Source organism: Tachypleus tridentatus, chromosome 3, assembly GCF_004210375.1.
Source record: "Tachypleus tridentatus isolate NWPU-2018 chromosome 3, ASM421037v1, whole genome shotgun sequence".
NCBI classification, from domain to species: domain Eukaryota; kingdom Metazoa; phylum Arthropoda; class Merostomata; order Xiphosura; family Limulidae; genus Tachypleus; species Tachypleus tridentatus.
The window spans coordinates 72706716-72731869 of NC_134827.1; the positions used below are offsets into that span (position 1 = coordinate 72706716).

Below are 25154 nucleotides of genomic sequence, written 5' to 3' on the forward strand. Positions count from 1 at the left end.
CTCCATAGATCGGTAAATCTACTCGTTCTTTACACGATCGTTTTAAAGAGCACATACGTGTAGCAATTTTTTTTTTTTTTGAGTTTATGGTTGTGTTTATCGTTCACTTATTTCCTTCTATCGTTTAGTTTATCCATAAAGTTTTAGTTTGATTAAAACACTAACATATCTTCTACATAATCATTTGTATTTAGAACAAATGTATGTTTGTATGACGATACTTACACCAGCTTTCTTCGCTGTGACGTATAGATGCTATTAATGTAGTTGAAAATTAGGAAAGTTTATGATCAAATGAGATTACTCTGTAAATAAATATACTGCCAGAGGCTTCACTCTGAAAGAAGAACCTAATTAAAAAAATCACCAAGCTCCAAAATAAATGATTCAAACTATACCTTTCATTATCGAGTGACTTCTTCTCTCATAGTGAATTAATTAACAAGTTATCATAAATATTAATGTGAAGACCTATACAGGTATTTGTTTATTAACTTTGTTTTTGTTGTTGAACCCTGATTGTGGTGTGTGTGTTCATTTTAGACCTTACAACATTTGTGGTACTGAAACTTTTGACAATAAAGAAGCCTACGCGTAAAATTACCTACACATAGCATAATTAACGATACACCTCATCAAATAAAACGTTTAGATATTTGTGACCACATTCGTAACAGGACTATTTTACTTCATATTTTTTCAATTCAGACGCTATTCCATTAACAGATGCAATGCCTGACTCATATAAAACTATTGCTATTTCATTTAGGATTTTTGAATTTATAATTTTTAATATTTACTATTCAACAATACTTTTAACACGCTTCACCGTACTCCATTCTATTATATTGTTATAGTTGTATATTTCTTTCAGTTACTGTAATTCAAATTTTGTATTCTGTAACGTTCATAGGCCCTTGAACAAGGCGTCACTCGAAATAGTCAGATAGAACAAAACAAAAACATTTATCTAAATTTGTTTGCCATTTTCATTGACGACGGTTTGTATCTTTCAATTAGCACCGAAAACTTTAAAAAAGCATAAGAAATTATGTGAACCCTTTACTTAACATTTCAGAATTAATATATGGCATGAAAGAAATATCCTTTTAGATGGGTGAACGCTATAACTCAGGTTGATGTCTTTCCCTCAACATGAAGTTCATGGCATAAATAGATTAATTTCTGGATATATTAGAAGGTTCTTTTGCTTCTATATTCTGTATCTGGCGTCCAGATATTGGTTGGTAAGTCAGCTTGGAATAACAAAGCAGGCCTAAGATTGTTTTAATACAAAAGATGGCTCGTATGAATTCCATGTCATGGAATTCTATCTGAATAAAGTACAAGATACATTCAAATAGATGATTGAATGTTCACTACAAGAACTACAGTAGGAGAAATGCAATGTCTAAATTTACGATGCTTCAGTGTTTGGCCACACTTTTGGGTCCACTTCTGTCAAAGATGCAATTTCACTACACAAGATAAAAAAGCTTGAAAATGAAACACCAAAAGTATTCACTCTTGTGAACAGAAATTAAACATCTCAGCCACATTATGGGTAGTGATGAAAACTCGATGAACACGTCTAAAATAACTAATGCGGTGTTACTTTATACCCGTGAAAACTTAAGAGGTTACACTTTCCCAGCATGTTTCGGACAATTCAAAACTACCTTCTCGAACATAATAAAAATAGTTTTCTTACATGTTATTCCAGTAACATTAATCCCGGATCACTGCTTGTGAATAAGCAAACTCCCTATTATTTGGAGGCTCTCTTCGTCATTGAACATTTATAAAATCTCAAACAAATTGGAATGGGCAAAACTATCACATGCCTCGGATGTGCTTATGTATACTTGACGTAATAGACAATCTTACGTTAATATACGTTTTTTTAATTTGCGTGAACAATTTTATTTTAGTAGAATTTATATAGCCTTGCTGATAACAAAGATTGGGAAATTAAATATACTGACTACAAAGCAGGAATTCGATCCGTAAATGTAAAAAAGAGAGAGAGAGGGGAAAAGAACAAAACATAGGCCAAAACAACAGGTTTAAACACACCTCTCAACTGTATCTGCAGATTCACCCTTTTTGTGATACTTGTTAACTGATTTTTAATAATTAAAGAATATTTACCCAGAGGTGGTAGACCGACAATACCATGATACTTACGAACTTCAAATATACACAGTATACTAACAATTTATTTATTTTAAAAGTTATGAAGTATTTCAATGACAAAAATCGGGAAATCATTTTTAACTGAAAACTCTGATATTATTGAAATGTTAATGCAAACCTCATGTAGATATTTTCTGAGCATGATGAAACTATTTTGACTATCTTCAAACACATTCTACACAAAGCTTACAAAATTAAAAGTTAAAAGTACAAGCACGTAAACATGCTTTGGTTATTAATCAAATAAACCCTCATGAAGATGGATGTGTCTGAAGAACACATTAGGCATATATTGCTTTGAGTTTAAAAAAGGCAATGGTGCAGCAGAAACTACACGCAACATTCAAGTTGTTTATAGTGCAGAGTCTCTCAATGAAAGAAAATGTCAAAGGCCGTTTCAGAAGTTCAGATCAAGTAACTTTAGCTAAAGTGATGTGCTACGTTCAGGTCGTCCTGTTGAGTTTAATGATGACCTGTTGCTAGACGCACTTGATGAAGATTGTGCTGTAACAGTATAAGAACTAGCACAGAAGCTTAATTCAACCCATTCAACAGTTCACCGTCATCTGAAACAGCTTGGAAAGCTGGCAAAACTTGCAAAATGGGTCCCCATGATTTGACAGAAGCCAACGTTTGAGCAAGAATGGACATTGCCACTTTTCTGTACTCTGGTGAATGTAACTCATCATTTATGGATAGGATAGTGACTGGTGATGAAAAATAGATTTTAAAATGTTAAGCGCCACAGACAATGGCTCAATGCAGGTAAACTAGCTAAAGCACAACCCAAAATGGACCTCCACCACAGGATAGTCTTGTTAAGTGTTTGGTGGGATATTGTTGGTATGATCCACATTGAGTTGCTTCCACTCAATGTAACGATTACATCTGACTTCTATTATCAACAGTTAGAGCACTAGCAAAGACTAACGGTAAAAATGAGATTAACAGTGCCTGAGTTAGCTCGACTGTGTAGATTCGAGAAGGTTTAAATCTCCTTCCTTCCTACAGAAACAAAGCACTGTGTATGACAACTTTTTGGTAGGCTAGGGATGAGGCTAGGTTGGAGAGTTTGGCATGTGTTCCAGTTACCTAAAAGAAAGCATGGGCACAATGGATGAAATTAAAACAAAGATAACTTATAGATCAGAAAATCGTTGAAGTATTTTAACACATGTTCTATGTAGAAGTGTTGGTGTGAGTACACGGTAAACCAATAGATATTTAATTTGACCAGTGTCTAACTCACAGTCACAACCGAGTGTTATGGCCTTCCTTAACTTATACACTCAACTGAATCTTTGATAAATTAATTTGAGTCAACCTATGAATTTGAAACTGGACTTTTAGTGTTTGAGATCAAGTTTCAGCCATGGTCATTCTCTCTTTAACTGGCCAACTAGTGGTTCTCCTACCTTCTTCCTTACTTAAAAACATTCCAGTTCTTTCTACATGGGCTTATTTTTAACGTGTGAAACCTCTTAACTCCAACATGCCCAGGAGTTACTCTACAGCAAAGACTTGAAATCGTTAAGGAAACAAAGATTACTGAACTAATGTTTACTATTATTGATCCTATAGATAAAAATACATTGGTAGCTGATGTGAGAGAGTTCACCAAATTGGTAAAACAGTTGGCACTTATACCTCCAAGAGCCAAGCTATCCACGTCGGGTGATGAAGGCCCTGATGCCGCTGGAAATTTCAGGAAGATCCCCAACGTTCAATTATGGTATTGATGTTATCACAGTTGGAGAAACCTAGCCTCCAAGTGTATCAGCAGAAGGAGTCTGCATCACTGTTGGGAATATCCAAGGAGGTAAAGACCAAAAAAAAGAGGAGCCCAATGATCTTCCCATTGTAGGATGTGGCACATGAGAAGATGATATATCTTTCCATATTCATATATTTGATGGGATCATATATATTTAAGCCTGAGAAGAGTTTCTGACAATAGGTGCATCTCGACTGACAGCAAATCTAGGTAACTTTTTGGAGTGGGATACATTAAGAAAGAGATCAGAGACAAAATGAACAAACAAACTAAATAATTCGTCCAACGACTACCGCCATCAAATGTGAAGGTTTAACCCCGAGTTTTGAACCTGTCTAAAAATTGTTTTGCAAAGGGCATATTCCAGTATAGTCTGTGAAGAACTAATGGCTAAATATCCCAGAAGGGTCAAACTGTAAACTCCATTCCAAGCCACATAAAGACATCAAAAACAAGCCCATATTAAAGCATATTCCAGTGATTCAGTATCATTGCTAAAAGATAGTCAAATAGATAGTATTGGATCATTACAATTGGAATAAGCTTGGATAACGTAAAGAGCTACTCCTCTCTCAAAATAGAAAGGTAAGGGTGTAGCACCTGTGAGCAAAGATCGCCAAAACTGAGTGAATGACTGGAAGAGTCTGAGTAGACCTCATCATGTAAATGACCAGTCAAAGGATAACTCCAATCCTGGAAACTCGACTGGTTATATCAAAATGAACAGAGTGAAGCTTTGCCCACTTGTTGGGTATGAATACATATAATGTATTATAGTCGCTTATTTAATGTAACTTCTTTTAATTAGTCTAACCTCTGCACCCATGAGTACATGTGGAGAACAGGTATGTGGCAGTTTGTGCGTGTGCCATTTTAGCATACGTTGTGCTAAGATACACAAACGTATCTTAGTTTTTATTTTAGTAATGACATTCTACTAGCTCTTTCACACATGTAGGCACATATGAAAGAGCAGGGATTTAAATCTTCTATTGTTTAGTTTTTCTTTCATTTAGTATACATGTTATAAGTTGGATTACTGATGTTTACGTGCTCACGTAGGGAAAAAGAGCAGATGGTTTGTTTTTGAGATCAAAGACTCTGTACATAAAGGATACCCATTTTCTTTGTGTATGTTCAGATTTCCGAACTGCCGTAGCATAATTACATGTTGAACTATTTTGACTTCATTTTTTATATACACATATATTCATTTTGTTTCATTGAAATACTGTATAGATACTGAATTATCCTTCTCGCGAGGAAGTAATGAAGAGCGATATATCCAGGGGCGTAGATTTTTTACACCCGATAGGGGGGATTATTTTTGCAACCACTTATGTAGACTGTTCAATTTGCAAATCGGTAATCTCTGATTAAAACCTGAAAGCTGTAAACATGCAGTCACAGAGTAATCTTGTTGCCACGATACTTGCATGTATACTTTGGCCCACTGACTGATACTTACAAACTATCGCTTAGATTGAAAAGCTTAGAAGCATGCCTATATTAAAGATGTACATATCGGCTACTGCAAAAGCCTACATCTAGGCCTAATTATGTAATTCGATTGGTAAGAAGACGAGAATCACAAGAACAAACACAATCTGTAGGCCTGTAATGCAATAAAACAATTCAACAGACCAAACTGTAGAGGGGAATAATTGTATGCACCATACCCCCATGGTCTACGCCCCTGGATATACCATTAACATTGAAATTTACTGTGAATCAAATATCAGTTTTCATTGTTGTTTTTCTATGAATGTATTTGATTTGTGATGTTTTGAAGTAGACAGTGTCTCTCTGCATTTTATGTATTTATACATTTTGTAATCGTATGTACTTGTTTTTTTGAATATCAAAAAGTGTTCTGGTGCATTCATTGTTAAAGGATGTGTATTATACACCTCAGTTATCACTTTACTAGGTACACCTATAAAAATTGGGTGGAACCTCCCTTTTGTCCCCAGAACACCCTGTAGTTGCCACTGGAAAATAGGTAGATTGCAGCCATAAAGGGATGCACATGGTCAGTAACAATGCTCAGGCACACTGTGGCATTCAAATGATACTAAATTGTTATTAAGGGGTCTAATGTGCCAAGAAGACATTTCCCATACCATTACACCACCACTAGTTTGTACTGTGGACACAAGGCAGGATGGATTCATCGATTTATTCTGTTTATGCCATATTCTGACCCTACCACCTGCATGTCGCAGTAAAAATCGGGATTCGTCACACTAGATGACGTTTTTCCAATCTTCTATCATCAAGTTCGTTGATCCCGTGCTCACCGTAGCCTCAACTTCCTGTTTGTAGCTGACAGGAGTGGTATCTGGCGTAGTCTTCTGCTGCTGTAGTCCATTCACTTCAAGTTTCAATGCGTTGTACATTCAGAGATGCCCTTCTATACTCCACTATTGTAAAGAGCAATTATTTGAGTATTTATAGCCTTTTTACCACCTTGAACGAGTCTGTTAATGAGAGATAACAGGAGAATGACCAATGTGTTTCATCCACAGAACTTGCATTCACTGGATGTTTTTTCTTGCACTATATTCTCTACACTCTAGAGACTGGTGCGTGAAAATCCCAGGAGATCAGCAGTTTCCGAGATAAAACCGACTTTCATTTCACGATCAAAGTCGCTTATATCACGCATTTTCCTCATTCTATTTGGTTGAACAAAAATTTCACCATATTTGCATTGCTTTATATATTGATTTGCAGCCACATGATTTGTTGTTAATTATCAGGTGTACCTAATACATTGGCTACTAAGTGTACATTGTATCATATCTTTTGAGATTTAGATGAATAATTTTCTTTAACTGTTATTATGAAGTACCATCTTTTATAATTAGAACAACAATTGGATGGCTTAACCCCTTCTAGATGGGTAACGGTCAAAGGCCATGTCATCACGTTTGTTAACTTACATTCAAACATTTTATTAAACTACTATTTTATAAATTCATTTCATCATGTTTGGTTTCAAACGGCATCTTTGAATTCAGTTTTTTTGTTGTTATAGTTTTGTACGAATTAGGAAATCGAATTATCGATACTGAAGAGGTAGAATTTATATGCACTACTCTATGTGACGTGCAAATAACCAATCACAACCTCATAAGTATTTCGATATTCCATGATACTTTGGTTCATAATAATTCCTGCCAGCAAGAAAAATGACCTTTACCTAAAAGCCACCAGTAATTATTGATGGGCTACCTCTCGACAGATGCCGCCTACCTCAACCGTAGATACATACCCCTAGCCTGTGTTTTTTGAAAACGAACCCGTCTTCTGCACAATGGAGGCATTCTGTCAGTGTAAAACGCTCGAAAATCACCAAACCTCTGCCATCCCTGCCTTCGAACTTACCCACCACCTGCCAACCAGCCATAAGTAATACCAGTCTCCAAAGTTTTTTCTCAGAAACGTTCACAGGAAAAAAAATCCTTTGAACTCTCGTATTTTAACCAATTCAACAATCCATACAGTCAACCGCATAACATCCAGGAACGTAGGTTTACCCTGTTGTTTCAAACAACAACTACCAGAAACCTCGACTCTGTGACCTTTATGCAACAACTGATTTTACAAAACATTAAGTTCAATCATCAATTCTTGTTTATTTTATCAAAATAAAGCCTCCAAAAGATTGTTAACACACAAATGGGGTGAAGAGAAAAATTATGAGAACACTAGAGGGGGCTCAACTCCAGGGCCCATGTTCTTAATGGGGGAACTCACTGATATATCATATCACAAGCTGAACACATATGCATTGTGCTGTGACCCAACTATTGTTTCACCCCTCCTGAACACTGATCTAGAAAAATGTGTATTTAACATTTTTGTATGTGCTGGTACATCTAACATGTTAACTTAATATGGACTGAACTTCCAATTATTTTAACCAGATCATCTAAACTTGCCAAAGATAAAACTATTAAAAAGACAACAAGTGATACTGAAGTAGTGTATTATTATTTAATACATGATATAATGTATAAGACTACATACAATACATAAACTTCTTTGAAGAATGTCACAAATTGTAAAAAAGTATTAGTCTTTCTTAGTCGTCTTGAATAAATTGAAAATATTTGCACCATAAAATGGACATATGTACAGCTTAAAAGAATTAGTAGTTCAAGGAAAATCATTCTTAAACATAAAAACTTCATGCACATGGTGTAAAAGAGAAGCACTAACTTTAATTAGTTGGTTGGTATTTTATGGTGCAAAGCAACTAGGCTATCGGCAAACATCTGGTAAAAAGTTAAAATTAGAGTCATTAAATTCATAAAAGGAAATTAAGGTAAAACAAAAGCAAAGTTCAATTTATGAATTAAAATCACAGATAGCATTAACTCCAATTTTTACATCTACTCTACAGTAGTAAGAAAAGCTGCAGTAATACAAGTTGTAAAGGACTTTCTATAGCATAATTGTAATTATCACAACTCACCAGGATAACTAACAAGTTCAAAAAATCAGCATTAGTCACCTGATGTTAGCCTTTCTAGTCTTGGTTGATTTATTTAACAATACAACCACTTTCTAATTTCAACTCAAACTAGATGTACTTTGATTCTCAAGAGGGAATCACATTAGGAAAGGTCTAACATATAACTTAAGTAGAATTAAAAAGATTAGCGGCCTTTAAATAACTAAAAACATGAAGGTGGACAGTGTCATCATTGCAAATGACAGTATCCAATGTTATGGATAAACCTCAGGACAAAACATGTTTAAAATGGTGCTTTCATTGAGTTGTAACTACAGCAAGACAGTAAAATGTGGCTTAGTGACCTAACTGTTACACAGACAACACACTGGTGCATCAGTCCCAGATAAAGAAAATGGAGTTAAACAATCTGACCAATGCATTGTCTAGTCAGGACAACTTCCTCTTTCCAATCCTTATGGAACCAAGATTGCCAAAGTCCAATATAGAGTTTTATTTGGAAAAGCCTGTTTTCATGTTGGTCACTCTAAGCCAACTGCCAACTGGCATGGAGCTGAGCCTTGACTACAGGACCATAGTCTATGTATGGAACAGAAATTTATATGCAAAAACGGCTCGTTTGGGTTGAGAAAATATTTTACATAGAAGAGCGAACAACGTCAGGTTCACAAAGAAAGAGGTAACTGACCGGAAGCTGACCACATGTTTGAAAGGGGTTGTGTAACTGAGTGTCGGAATGTAGAGGGCGGTATTAGATGTTTGAATATATAATTTTATTTATTTTATTATATTAATATAGGTATAAAGGCGTTCCTTTATATTGGTTTATTTTGGGTTTAAGTTGTTGTATAAGTAAGGCTTCTTTAATTTTGCGTTTGTTTATGTTTGTTTTTTTATTTAGTATTTGGGTGTTTTCTATGGTTATGTTGTGTTTATTTGACTTGCAGTGTTCGAAAACGTCTGAAGGTAACTTTTTTATGTTCTTTGAATCTGGTTTCCATTTTTCTACTTGTTTCTCCAATATAGAAGTCGTGGCAGTTATCACATTGTATTTTGTAAATAATGTTGGTGTGGTGTTTGTCAGTGTAGTTTTTACATAGTATAGACCTCAGTTTTGTGCCTGGTTTTTGAATAAATTTGGTATTAACTGCAATGTCATATTTTGTTACTAGTTTTTGCCAAATGTTGGTTATTTGTTTGCTGATGTCAGGAATATATGGTATACAGCAGTATATGGTTTCGTGATTTTTTGATTCGTAAGATATATTTACTTTAGTTGGTTGATTTTGCTTTCTGTCTAGGTGTGTGCGTATAATGTTTTCCACGGTTTGTGGAGGAAACTTATTGATGTTAATGAAGTATTGTTTTATTTTGTCTAATTCATCGTTAATTTTATCTGGTGAGCATAGTTTTATGGCTGTGTTTATTTGGTTTCTTAGTATGTTGAGTTTTTTGTTTTGTTTCATGTGCTGAGTCCCAAGGAATGTATAGTCCAGTATGGGTGATTTTCAGGTGGATTTCTGTTTTGAATTGTGTGTCGATTCTTGTAATTTTGAGGTTAAGAAATGATATTTGATTGCTTTCTTCCTGTTCACATGTGAAGTTAATGTTGGGATGTATAGAGTTAATGTGATTGAAAAAATTAAGTATGTGTTCTGTAGATTTGAATCCCGCAACCGTGTCATCTACATATCTGTACCAGTATAGTGGTGGATGTAATGCTGTGTTAATTGCTTGTGTTTCAACTTGTGTCATAAAAATATTGGCTAGAACTGGTGATACTGGGTTGCCCATGCTTAGGCCATTTGTTTGTATATAGTTTTGGTTGTTGAACATGAAGTTTGTCTTTATCGTGGTGAATTCTATGAGGGTTGCTAATTGGTTACTGGGAATGTCTGTAGTTGGGTTAGGGTCTCGGATATAGAGTTCTAAGGCTATCTTGCAGGCTTCAGTGGTTGGAACTTCTGTAAAGAGGGATATAACATCGAAACTGGCCATTAAGGCTTTATGATTGAGTTGATTTAGATTAGACTTGAAATTAAAAGAGTCTTTGATGAATGAGCTGGCTGATGTTACATATTTGGAGAATGCCCATGCTATGTATTTACCAAGATTGTAATTAAACGATTCATATGTGGACATTATTGGTCGTAATGGACAATCTGGTTTATGAGGTTTGGGGATGCCGTATATTTGAGGTGTGCGTGAGTCGGTTTTACGTAGGTAGGAATAAAGTGTTTGTGAAATTGTGTTGGCTTTTTTCATTTGTAGTAGCAATTTGTTCAGTTGCGTCTCTTGTGTCTTTGTTGGATTTGTGTGTATTGGTTTAAATTTGTTCGTGTCTGATAGGATGTTATTCATTCTTTGGATGTATTCATTCGTGTTCATTGTTCGTTCTTCTATGTAAAATATTTTCTCAACCCAAACGAGCCGTTTTTGCATATAAATTTCTCAACAAGTGGGTTTCTCGACATCACTGATATGTATGGAACAGGCACAGCAGTGAGTGCCAGAGCAGAAGACAGATTTAGTTGTGATGTCAGAATGGTAAGAGGCAGGAAAGAGATGGTGCAACATCTTGTAATGAGTATAAGGTCCAACTGATGTACAGCCAGACCAATGAAGACTAAGTTTAATTTCCACCAGTGTAAGAGGGTGCTTAGTCAGATAATCAGAGCAAAAGGGAGGTAATCACTCTGCCAGTATTTTGGTGGCTGAAAAGATGGGTAACGAAGCAGAAGTGCTAGGTGCATGAGGAAAGCTTTTGCCAAGAGTATTGGTAATGTTCTGTACATCAGCAACTTCCTGGCCTACAAGATCAAAAGGGGAGCAGAAGTGTACTGGCCACTGACCTTTCAAATTTTGTCCCATATGACTTTGGAACTGGTGGTATAAAGAAATGCTTGGTGTATTTAATCCAAGATTCCTTCTAGCTTTGACATCTGATCTGCTGAGCATGTGCACAAGTCTGCTGAAATGCAGTATAGTTTAGAAAATGTGGGATAAGAAAGGTATCCCAAGCCCATTTTTGAGCTTTTCTTGTCATGTCACAGGCAGGATTCCACCAAGTACAAGGATACTGGGGGAAACGTGAGATTTTAGGAATACACTGATCAGCTGTCTGGACAATACAGTCAGTTACTGCTACCACACAGTCATTTATTCATGTCTTATGATCAGAGGATAGTTGAGAGTGTGGAGAAAAGCCAATCAGCCTGGTCCAGCTTCAAGGCATGCAGGTCAAAAGGTACTGACCACAGCTAGTCTCTCAATATGATTTGGAAATGATCATTGCCCTTTGGATTACTGCCAACTCTAACTGAAAAGTGGGGGAGAGCAGATAGAAAGATCTATAGTAGTAAAAGACTAACCAGTATTGAAGGGACAAGTTGTGGTCCAAGAGCATATGCTCTACAGTACAACTCATTAATACTAGCACCACCCAAAGGGGATTATGTTCGTTAAAATCCCCCAACAGTAGAAAGGAGGATAACTGCTCTAATGAGGGCATCAAGATCTGACTGATCATAGATCTCTTCAGCAGTCAGGTAGAGAAAACAAATAGTGATGGTGCAAGCTTCTTCCAATTGTAATGATCCAATACTATCCATTTGACTATCTTTTGGCAATGATACTATGTTATGCTATGGATCCTCTCTCTCTCTCTACTTGCCTACATCCACTCTTCAGATAAACCAGGTAAGAGGCAGGAAAGAGATGGTGCAACACCTTGTAATGAGTATAAGGTCCACTGACGTACAGCCAGACCATAACAGATGGCTACAGCCTCCAACAGTATATCAAGTAACAAAGACAGGCTGGGCACATGCTGATCAACCAGCAATGCCACCCCACCATACACTTCTTCATCACATAACCTGTCATTTCTGTAAAAGGAAAATTGCTGAGGCGACTGTATCAGCAGGTTTCAAAATATACTTCATGTAATAGGAACATGGGAAAGTAAGAACCAAATCCTTAATATCATCTATATTTGATGAAAAACCAAAGAGTTCCACTGGATCAGAGTGGCAATTGTTTATACGAAGGAAAATGTGGCAGGAAGGTCTTCTGTTTGCGATATTTCTTCTTTACTGGACAAAAACCTATCAACCTCCATGGATCCTGCCATGGAGGAAATAGCCAAGTGTGTCTGCAAACAAAGACTCCGGGACTGAAAGCATGAACAAATGATCAGTTTATTTCTTGGGGCTACAGAAAACAATGGACACAAGAAAATGCTCAAACCTGAAGGAAGTGAAACTGGATAGTCACTGGAATGAGTGGTAGGTACAGAGATGGAGGTAGACAGATGGGTCAACTTTAATTATGGAGAGCATAAGATTAAGGTGTTTTGCAAACAACTCTTTTGTAGGATGCATGGAAAGATCTGTTTGCATACCACTGTGGTAGTGGAATGGAGTGCAGCAGCATATGTCCAATATGAAGTTGGTGACAATTTCCAAGCCTATGGGTAGGTGATATTAACAGGCTCAAAGCATTGCACCTCATTCTTTTCTACCCATTTAAAGCAAGAAATAAAGTGAATAGCCTTTGATTTCAAGAAGTTTGGTATGTTGAAGATGTTTCAAGAGCACAACTTTACTGACTTTGGAGAGCCAGCAAGTCCCTCTAATCCCTTTTGAATGAAAAATGGAGACATTTGTCACAAGCATTTTTCAGATAAGGAATGGATAATCAGAAATTGAGGTGCAGAATCTGGCTGTAATAGAGAATGCACAATAGAATCATCCATGCATAGTAGTTCTCCAATGATGTTTCTTTCAATTTTTTGAAGTTTTATTTATTTTGTCAGAATGAGGGGCTTCCATAAAGAAGCTACATTTCAATGCCCACTAGCCCCACCTGTCATAGATCCCTATGCAGAGATTCACTACAGTGCCAGATAAGGACATTGGGTATAGTGTTCACAAATCCCTGGTATTGCTGCAAACACCAGCAGATATAAATGTCCACAACACCTCTTGAAAAAATCCAACACTGGTATCTAGTTGACCATAGGGGGCCACCACTGAAGGAGGGGAATAAGTGCAATACAAAATTAGGGAGTAGGAATGGGAGTACAAAACAGAAAGAAATGGTTGGAATAACAAGACATTGTATGACTTCAAAGGGTGTGGCCATCATTCAAACTACATGAAAGGTGTACCTAACTGTTTCAGCAACTGAGTATTTAGAAAAAAAACGTAGCTGATAAAATTCAGTTCCAACTGCACAAATAAATCAAAGTAAAAATCTTAATTAATTTAATGACCAGTTTTGATGTTATATCCCTCTTTACAGAAGTCCCAACTGTTGAAGCCTGCAAGATAGGCATAGAACTATATCAGAAACCCTAACCCATCAATAGACATTCCCAGCAACCAATTAGCAACCCTCATAGAATTCACCACGATGAAGACAAACTTCATGTTCAACAACCACAACTATATACAAACAAATGGCTTAAGCATGGGCAACCCAGTATCACTAGCTCTAGCCAAAATTTTATGGCACAAGCTGAAATACAAGCAGTTAACATAGCATTACATCCACCACTATACTGGTACAAATATGTAGACGACACGATTGTGGGATTAACATCTACAGAACACACGCAATTTTTTCAATCCCAACATTAACTTCACATGTGAACAGGAAGAAAGCAATCAAATATCATTTCTTAACCTCAAAATTACAAGAACCAATACACAATTTAAAACAGAAATCCACTGAAAAATCAGTCATACTAAACTATACATTCCTTGGGATTCAGCACATGAAACAAAACAAAAACTCAACATACTAAGAAACCAAATAAACACAGCCATAAAACTATGCTCACCAGATAAAATTAACGATGAATTAGACAAAATAAAACAATACTTCATCAACATCAATAAGTTTCCTCCATAAACCGTGAAAACATTATATGCACACACCTGGACAGAAAGCAACTAAAAAAAGTAAATATATCCAATAATTAAAAAAATCAAAAAACCATATGCTGTTGCATATCATATTCCTGACATCACCAGACAAATAAACATTTGGCAAAAACTAGTAAGAAAATATTACATTCCAGTTAATACCAAATTTATTCAAAAACCAGCTAAGGTCTATACTATGTAAAAACTACACTGACAAACACCACACCAACATTATTTATAAAATACAATGTGATAACTGCTACGACTTCTATATTGGAGAAACAAGTAGAAAAATGGAAACCAGATTCAAAGAACATAAAGAGTCACCTTCACACTTTTTCGAACACTACAAGTCAAATAAACACAACATAACCATAGAAAAGACTCAAATACTAAATAAAAAAAACAAACATAAGCAAATGCAAAATTAAAGAAGCCTTACTTGTACAACAACTTAAGCCCAAAATAAACAAATATAAAAGAACACCTTTACACCTCTATTAAAAAATATAATCAAACATCTAAGCACACCCTCTACATTCTTACACTCAATTACACAACCTCCTTCAAACATGTGGTCAGCTATTGGTCAGTTACATCTTTCTTTGTGAACTTGACAAAGACAGAAGGTTGAAAAGTTGTCCACTTTTCTACATAAAAGTTCTCAATCCATACCAGGCATTTTTACATGCACATCTTTCATAATGTCACCTTAGAATTTATTGCACCTGCACTTATGCAAGTAATTAAACTTGTAAAAAATGTTTTTACAGTTAAATATTTTAAATTTTGTTAAACTTCTACTTAATACATTCTAAATACATGTAACATACCTGGGCATGATGGTTAATAAACAATAAGTATTAGATTCCACATTTTTGTAAATACAAATTCTAAAATATTCAAAACCAACATATACAGGACACCCACAGTACATGACAAGTTATTTTTTTCCAAGAATAAGAATTCATAATTGTTTACATATTCTTAGGATTAGTAACAAGATATTAGGAGAATCATTGTCAGTCTCAGTTTATGCAACTTAAGTTTAAGGTTGAATTACTTAAATATTGAAATATGCAGTTTACATACATTGTCTAATCTAGAGTAATAATTAAGAAGTTCAGAGTAAAACTAGGTATTTGTGAAATGTAGCTAGTGAGAATTGTTATAAAATATTTTATAACAACCACATGAACATGTGTTTTCATTATACTTCAACTTATTCAATAAATTGTTTTAGGTGATCAAATAATTAAAAATGAACATATCTATTTGCACACTTTACATAAGAAGAATAGAAGCCTAAGTTACGTTCCTTATTCCTTTACATAAATCCAAATTATTAGAAAGAGGTAAGTTAATACTTTGTCTTTGCTAGAACTTATATTAAAGTTTTAAACAATATATTGAAGTCAAACATCTATACATAGTGCAAATTCTTGTTTCTTAAATGCTGGGTATTAAGAGTCAGTTTCATATTTTTGTACAATTATGAAATTATAGCCATGTAGTGAGTGCTATAACTATCAGCAAAGTGAATATAAACACAAGGGATCATAATTTCCCCATCAACTGCTCAGGTGTTAAACACAAAATGGGGAAATCTATAAAGTATTCTGGAAGGGATTGCACATCTTAAATGAAAGATATAGTACAGAGTCAAAGAAAATCTCTGAAAAAGGTGTTAGTCATATTGCTTTGCAATCAAATGTTCATGTAATTTTAGAAAGTTGTTGTTTAACACAGATTAAAAAGATACATAATGAACAACGAACTTTGAAAGAATACAGGTTAGCTGACACTGATGGGGAAAACAAAATTTTACAGACTATGGCAAAGCCTGTCTACAGTTTTCCCCTCCTTAACTGTGTCCCCAGGTACGTGGCAAAGGGAAGGTACATGTATATAAGGGTTATAGTTTATAAAGTATTCTTTCCAACAGCAAAGTTTTATAGTTTGAAGTGCAGTGAGGAAAGAAAGAATTTAAATCTGTGCTGAACAAAAAGATTTTCTTGAATTTTGTAATCTGTTATACAATAATTGCCTTTTAGCTCTGGTTAAAGGAAAGTTAAAGTTGAATGATCAGCTCAGCTACAGTAACTACTTAGATCATAAGATCAATTCATGAGTTATTTAGAACCAATATAAATCACCATTATGGAAAACTGGTGCAAATCTCAGTTTGTTAACGCTTAAAATTCATGTGGGTAACTACATTGCCAGTTAGTTTTGAAAGGTAAAACATAAATATAATTCGACACTTAACCAAATGATCAAAGGAATGAATAAACTAACAAATAGAGAATATAATATCAAACATGTTACCTCAAACTCCTTACCCTTTAAAAAGACAAATGGATCACTAACCACTATTAATATTCAACGTTTCTCATATCCTTACTTTTTAGGATATATTTATCATAAATCCTATATTTAAATAGGACTTTTTACAAGCAGATACCATTCATTTTGTTCCATATTTGGCTTTCAGTTCTAGTTTATCTTTACCGATGTTTGAGTTCTAAGAAAAGAAAATATAAGAAAGCAACTAATCATACATACTCTTTACTTACATTAAGGTCTGTACTTCTGTAGAAGGAAGTCATCTCAGTCTCTTAATACTGATGAGAGAATGTCATTAGGTAGAAGGAGAGTTAGTGTTTAATTGTAAACTAAAAACTGATAGCTTAACCAAGTGATGGAATGAGTAATAAGTAGCCATATAATTTGCTATCTCACTTTTTGTCTTTAATTAAAGAGAAGGATATTAATATCACTTGATATAACTTACTAGTTTAACTATCCTTCCTTTTAACACCTTTATTATTATTGTTATCATAATACCAACATCATGATTCCTCTATAGTTTCAGTAAAGAAACTGTATAAAGAAATATCATTCATGTTCTTGAATCTTCAACTTGATCTTTTATACTTTCTTGTAATTGGAGTTTAGATATCAGCTAGGTTGAGTACAATAAAAGTTATTTGTATGTTTTGTTCAAGGAAGAAACCAACACTATAGCAAGTCTTATCTTATTGGGCAGTCTATTCTTCTGTTGTCATTTGATTTTCTATAGCTTGTTCTGAGAATGAGAATTTTAAGTGTTGAAAGGATTCCCTAGGGCTAGGGTTGTTTTGAGTTTCTCAAAGCTACCTACACTAGCCATCCCCACTTTAGCAGTGGAAGAGTAGAGAATAAACAATAAAACTAAACAATAAAAGAAATAAAATAACTAAATAAAACTAATGAAACAATCTGCTAGCTTACACTCCTTTTCATAAAGGAAAGTCTGCATTCTTAATTTTAGAACCCATTTTTAAAATGACAAATATTACAGTTTCAGTATAGATAGGTTATAAAAAGAAATCCTTTATGTTCCCAAACCTCTTAAATTATCTTCTCTCATCCCCATTCTGGTTCACCTTACATGAAGTTCTAGTTCAAAGAGCAAACAACACAAGTTATCAGTTGGATACAAATAAGGGGTAAACACTAGAATAAATCTATTATCTTGTGGATAAGAAGAAAATCTTGAAGCTTTCAACTGACATGTTTTCTGTAACTGTCTAGAAAGGTGAGCACTTTCTCAGGTAGAGAAGTTCTTACTCGAGAAAGTTAGATAGCATCCTAGTAATAAAATTGTAATTTTAAGTGTCTGAAATAAATTCTAAGTGATATACAAATGCAGTAACAGTTGTAACTGCATAAAGTCCATTCCATTCAGAATACATTTAATTGAATGTATTTACTTTAGAAGACAAGTTATTAATTGTAATAGCAAGTTACCTACTATTAGTTGTGTACAAAACTTCTTGATGTTGAATGTTCCCTTCTGTATAAGATACAGAAATAATGCTGTTCTTTCATCTACCATTGTTAGTGTTCTTGCATATTTTGTTTGATGTTTTCTAGAATTCCTTTTCCAAGCTTCTCATTTCCCAAATGCAAGAATTTCTTATCACCATGAGCTTCACAATGTTTCTATAAAAGAAAACAAAAACATGTACAAAACTAAAATAAAAATATCTAATTTGAATAATAATGCTTGCTTACTACCTTTGAGGAGACAAGTTATTGAACATGTCAGTTTTTAAATGATTAAACGTTATACTATATTTACACTTTTGCAATAATAATATCTCAGTCACTAATAGGGAACATTGGTGTCATTTTCATAACTCTTACCATTTTAAAACTACATAATTTAGGAGCATGTAAGGTAGCCTTCAAACATAATTTAACTAAAATACAGACAAACTAAATAAACAGAAAAGTCAAAGTTAAAACAGTTTTTGCTACCTCACACTTCCTGTTTCAAAAACCAAACAGATTACATTAAATCACTGTCTTAATTCACAGTTTCCTCATTCACTTTTAATGCCATCATTATACTGATAACATGAATCTTGTTCAGTTTAAGTACATATACTGACCAAAAAAAGTAGCCAATGTATTTTCAGCTTCCCTATCTTTTGGCTCTGGTTATGGTAAATTCAAGTTTAAAGACCAGATAAGTTACAATAATTAACCAATTAGTTAGCATAAGAAATTTCAGATAGTAAGAATTATTTACTTTCTATTAAAAGAAGTCAGTATTTGTAAATAACTGCTACAGAACCCTGGTGTCAGGGTGATAATTCATTCAAGATAAAAATTGATGCAATTAATTACAATGCAAGTTGTGTTTAAGTTTAAATTTACAGCTTAAATAAGTGTTAGAATAAGTTACTGGAAAGCAAATCCAAAATCAAGTAACAAATTAAACTTACTAACTTGCATTCTTCCACTTTAGGAAGTGGTTATATTTACTTTTTAAAACTGAATTCTTGTATAGTTAAGATGGGAAAAATTGAATATTAAGACAAACCCAGTCTAAATGCAGATATTTTCAAAAAAAAAGAAACTGGCCATTATATTATGCAGTTGGCTTTAACATTTTGAGCTTAACAGAATTTGAAATTCTAAGACCAACTAATCTGTGATCAGGTACATACTCTTTATCAATAATATCTGCACATCACTGATTGAAGAAATTGGTTTTAGTCTCAATTTACAAGATAAAAATTCATGTGATTAGACAAAAGGTGAGTCAGCATTTAAATATAAAATTGTAGAGTAACTAAACAAAGTAACACATGAATGGAAAACAAACCCATAAACAAATAAGAAGTAGATTTTGCTAACTCACATTCCCTTCCTTTCAAGAAGGAAAATCATTAAATCACTATCAAAATTCAATTTTCCTATATTTGCTCTTAACACCATCCTTATACTCTCAACACAAATCCTGCCCGGTTTAAGTACATTTATTTAGTGAAAAATAGTTGATAATGTTGTGTCTTCAGCTTCCCTAACTTCTGGCTCTGGGTGTGGGAAATCCAAGTTTAAAGACCAGATAATGTACAATAATTAACTACTTATTTAGAAACATTAATACCTAAAATCACTTATGAAAACTGGTGTCAGTCTCTTAAATATGAAAATTTAAAAGTTCATATGAATAGCTTAACTACATTGAGTTAGTTTTAAAACTTAAAGATTTGCAGCTTAAATGAACAATAACTATAACAACAAATAGAAAACAAACATTGAAACTTCTCACACTCCTTGTCCTTTAGAAGGATTACATTAACCATGGTTGAAATTCAAAGTTTCTCTTATCTTTACTTTTAATGACTTAAGTAATTTCACAGTTTGTGTAGATAAACTTACAAGGAGATATTCATTTTCTTACATATTCAGATTTATCTTCTGGCTTGAGTTCACTTTAATGGACATTGAGTTCTAAGAATAACATGCAATAAAACAACTAATCATGTACATATCCTTTATGAAAATTAATATCTGTACTTCATCTGTAGAAGGAACTTGCATCAGTTTAATACATATTAATTCATGGGATTAGCTAGAAGGTGAGTTGTTTAAATGCAAACTAACAACTGACAGTTTCACTAAATGATGGAATGAATAATAAGCCACCAGTAACCCAGTAAACAAAAATAAAAGTTGCTATCTCAAACTTCTGCTTTAAATAAATTTAAAGCATCCTTGGTTTCAATACCTTTATTACACCAATATCATGAACCCTTTGTAGTTTCAGTACAGATATTTTACAAAAAAGAAATCACCCATGTTCTTTAATAACTCTTTCTAACAGTTTCTTGCTGTGCTCACCTGACAAGAAGTGATTAACTTCAGAGATCAGCTAGGTTCAAGAGATGGCATAGTTAATGTGAGGTTGAAGGAAGAAACTGACACTATAGTAAATCATAGAGAGATGAGCAACCTTCTATCCTTATGCTGTCATTTGATTTTGGCAGCCTGCTCTGACAACAAGAATTGTTGCATATCTAAGTAATTCAATAGAGAAAAACTAAAAATTTATTTTAAACCTTTAAAATACCTGTATTGTTAACACTTTGTTAACACTATTTTAATAGCATGTCAAACAGTGTATACTCTTAAGAGTGTCAATATATAGAACTTCCTGGTAACATAACAACTATCAATATCAAGAGAAATATTTATGTAAATTAATGAACAGATAAAAAGAATTAGAAGAAACAATAACTTAAACAGTATTATAAATGTTTATTAATAAACAGCTGTAACACTTGTTTAATATTGCAGGTGAACTAAGTAATCTAACTTCAGGATTTTTTTTAATGATTACTTTCCAACAGATTAAAGGAACAAGTCAAAGTTCCGACAGTGTTGATGTACAAGTATTCTGGAAATATAGCTAATGAGAATCAATATTTAATAAAAAAAATGTACCTTAATTATTGTTGGTTATTAAAAACTAATCTATTTTTCACTTTATGTAACAACTGAGGATTTGGCATTACATAATGTATTTTATGTTTCAAAGTCCACTTTTAACCTAGAGCTTCTGTAAAAAGTACATTTATATACATGTGTGTACTGTATGTATCAGTTAATAGGGTATGTATAATTTTAAAAAGTTAGTCATGTAGCAAATGTTAACTATCAACACAACTTAAAGTATTGGTACAATTGATTATAATTTGACAATTATTTAGGTATTAAGGACAAAAAGGAAAAATCTGTGCAGTAGTCCAAGTTATTCTGTTTCTTTGTATTTAAATATGTATTAGAGTGTTAGCAACAAAAGATTTGTAAAACAAGTGTTACTCTTAACACTCAGATGTTCATGTAATCCAAGAAAGTTGTCATTTAGTATAGATTGAGCATACATTATGAAAATACTTCAAGTAAATAGAGTAGCTGACACCCTACCACGGGGAAAAAAAACTTTGCAGACTACAGTAAAGTCCATCTACAGTTTTTCCATCCTTAAATGTGTCCCCAGGTACATGGGGAAGAGAAGGTAGAACATATACAAAGGTTATCATAGTTTATAAAGTATTCTCTCCAACAATAAAGTGTTTTATAGTTTGAAGAAGAGCAAGAAAAGAAATTTTAAACTGTGCTGAACAAAAAGACTTTCTTGAATTACATAACCTGCTATACAATAGTTGTAGCAGATTTGTTATGGGTAACAGAATACGCAGTTCGTAGATCTAAAAAGAGTAGAGATTATACACTAATTCCCATATAGCAGATTGTTTTTTAATATTAATTTAACCTTAGCAATAGTATATGATATTCTGATTTAAATTGTCTTATTACTAAATAAGAAGTGATATCTAGTTATCAGCAGGATTTACCCATCAGATAAATTAAAAGAATGGTACAAGTTCCACATCCAAAACTTAACAGAAAACGGGTTCCTTGTATAGTCCAAATTGTTGAAAGATAATGTTCAGTTTTCTGTATCCTTGGTTAATGGTAAACTAAATATTTGGTTTTATACCATATTAAGTGACATCAAATCCATTACTATTCTAGTAAGTTAGGAAATTACAGTATAAGTGAAATAGGTTATTTTGGTTCTGAAGTATATATAATTTGAGCTATAGTTTATTTTTAGATTAACCTTCTCTAAAACTTTTCACTTGCCAGTATATGTTGAACAAATTGAATCTTACATCTAAATATCTAATTTAGAAACAGTAATCATCATGTCATTTACATATTACAATAAACACTTCCTCATTCAAGTGTTATAACTAATAAAGGAGATCATATGATAATCAGGTATATACTGTTTAATAAACTTAATATTGGTATGTCACTAAGAAGGAAACTGGTGTCGGTCTCATAATTAATAGAAACTAAAGATTGTTTTAACTACCAAAAGCAGCAAGCTAGCATTTAAATATAAATTAAAATGATGAAGATTAACTAAACAACAGAAGGAATAAAATAACTTATCAAAAATAAAATATGCTATCTTACTTTCCATATAAAATACAGAGTTGGTTATACAAGTCAATCTGTCTAAGTTCCCAAGGTCTGTATTCTTAATTTTAAGACCTATTTTTAAAATGATACAAGTCCTCTGCAGTTTCGGCATAGGTTGGCACCTTACAAGAAGAAATCCCTAATATTTAGGAACGTAAAGGATTATCCATTTCCCATTATGATACACATTTCATGAAGTTTAGAGTTTGAAGAGCAGACAACATGCACAGTATTAGTTGGATACTAAGTATAATAAGTAGGTATACAACAAACCTTTACCTTGTGGATTTGTTTAGAATTAAGCACAAAGCTACATAATGGGCTATCTGTGCTATGCCTAGCACAGGTGTCAAAACCCAGTTTTAGCAGTGCAAGTTCAGATATCCTGATTGGGGGCTTATCTTGTTCACTGAAGATAAGAATCTAACCTTTGTGCACACTGATTCTGTGAAACAATAGATTAAACTTTCATTAGCTGTAAAAAGAAAGTCATTGAAAGAAGCAAGAATATTATGTTTAGACATGTAATTCTAACTTTCCTTTTGTGATGTAATCTTTTTAATTGATGAAAATGGAGTAAAACAAGTTGTAACTTGTTCTTGATGTTCAAGTTACTGGTGTGGTTCATCTTATAAGAACTTAAGAGTTCTAAGAGCAGCAAGGTTGAGTAGATGATAGAAGTGCAGTTGGATGCAAAATAATTAGATACACCAGAGCAAATAGTTTGTGTGTTAATATACTGTAGTTGCAAGTACACAAACTAATGCATATACACAAAAATATATTGTATTACTTAAATATGTAATAAGATTTATACAGTAAAATGCACATTTTATTTTTCTATGCTTATTTTCAGCTCTCCAAGAATAACTTGGAGAAAATTTTCATACAGTTTTTGTAGGCCCTAGGCACTGTGCCTAATAGATAATCCAACCCTGGTTCTAACAATAGATAACCTGTGATAAAGCAACCGATCATGTACATACCATTTATGAAAGGAATATTTGTACATCATCTATACAAGGAAGAAGTCAGTCTCTTAATACATACATATTTGTGGTTAGCTAGGAGCTAAGTTTGTGGTTAAATGTAAACTAAAAGTTGAGAGTTTAACTAAACAAATTATTTGATTTGTAAACTGGCCATTCATTATTCATTCTTTCTCAAACTCTCACTTTAAACAAAGGAAGTGATGATATTAAGTTACTCCATATAAATTACTTTTATGATATTAAGTTACTCCATATAAATTACTTTTAACATCTTTATTATACCAACATCATGAATCCTTGGTAGTTTCAGTAACAATATTTTACAAGGATGTTAAATCTTCAGCTTGGCCTTTTATAGTTTCCTGCTGTGGTTCACCTGACAGGAAGTTGAGTTCAGTGATCAGCTAGGTTGAGTACAAGGAATAAATAAATTAGATGTTATGTTAAGATGAAAGCTCTGATATACAAATTAAGTAAAACTAGTAGTGATTTACAATAGTCAATCTTATATCAGGTTAAAGTTGAATAAAATTTATTACAAAAGAAAGTTGGCCTATCCTTAATAATTGTAAGTTAGATTTGCAATTCTGCAAGACTTACTGTTTGTTCTTGCTCCCTGTATAAACAAAAGAAATATTAGTGTTCCTATATTTGTCATTTGAGATTTGAATAATTTTAGTTATAAAAATTACCTTTCATCTCTTCAGCTTCTACACATGTGAGATATAGTTTGCACATACTTGAATACTCATGACTAGAACTTTCCACCAAGATGAAAAAATTCTCAATATTAACATTTAAATGAAGAGAATTAGAAGAACAGAACTATAAGAAACCTATCTCCGAAACATGTACACAAAAATTAGAGCATTAAATAAAGAATAATTCATGCACAATATATCTTGTTAATCAACTTAAAGCTCACAAGGGCTTTTAATTACCAGATCATAATTCACTTGATACTGGTTTATACACGTTTGCAACATTAATATTTCTATGCCAACATTAAGGAAAACTTGTGTCAGCATCACAATTCAGCCAAGTTTGAAATCGATGTAATCAGCTAGAAAGTTAATGATTATATGCAACTAAAAAATTTACAGTTTACTCAAGACTAAGTTGTGGCAGATCTGTAGGAATGAGTCAGCAGTTCAGACAGGGTTAGTCTACAAAATATTTAATAAACAAAACTAGTGAGAATCATTAAAGATTATAGTTTACAACTAAATTAAGTAGCAAGTTGTCTATACTTTAATTAAAAACAAATTTGCCTTTTCATAAGGATAAAGAAACAAGTACACTTTCATAACATTTTGATGAAGATTAATTAATTATTTTGTTTTAAAGATTACCACTTTCTTTTACATCCAAAACTTTTGAAAACAGCTTTTAGACTATAAGTATGCAAGCCACCAAGATCTATACAGTATTTTTTATTACTTTAT

At 33.3% G+C, this 25154-nt stretch overlaps 1 long non-coding RNA gene across 2 annotated transcripts in view; it reads right to left on the reverse strand.

Annotated features, from left to right (window-relative positions):
* The window catches only part of LOC143247163 (uncharacterized), a 40714-nt gene extending 15878 nt beyond the window's left edge, over nucleotides 1-24836 (reverse strand). For both annotated transcript variants that reach the window (XR_013026411.1, XR_013026410.1), the window contains exons 1-4: nucleotides 24402-24836; nucleotides 23996-24113; nucleotides 20564-20739; nucleotides 18176-18370 (exon numbers count right to left, since the gene is read on the reverse strand). This is a non-coding gene — a long non-coding RNA (uncharacterized LOC143247163). The remainder of the gene's footprint in view (nucleotides 1-18175; nucleotides 18371-20563; nucleotides 20740-23995; nucleotides 24114-24401) is intronic.
* Nucleotides 24837-25154: the final 318 nt, after the last annotated feature.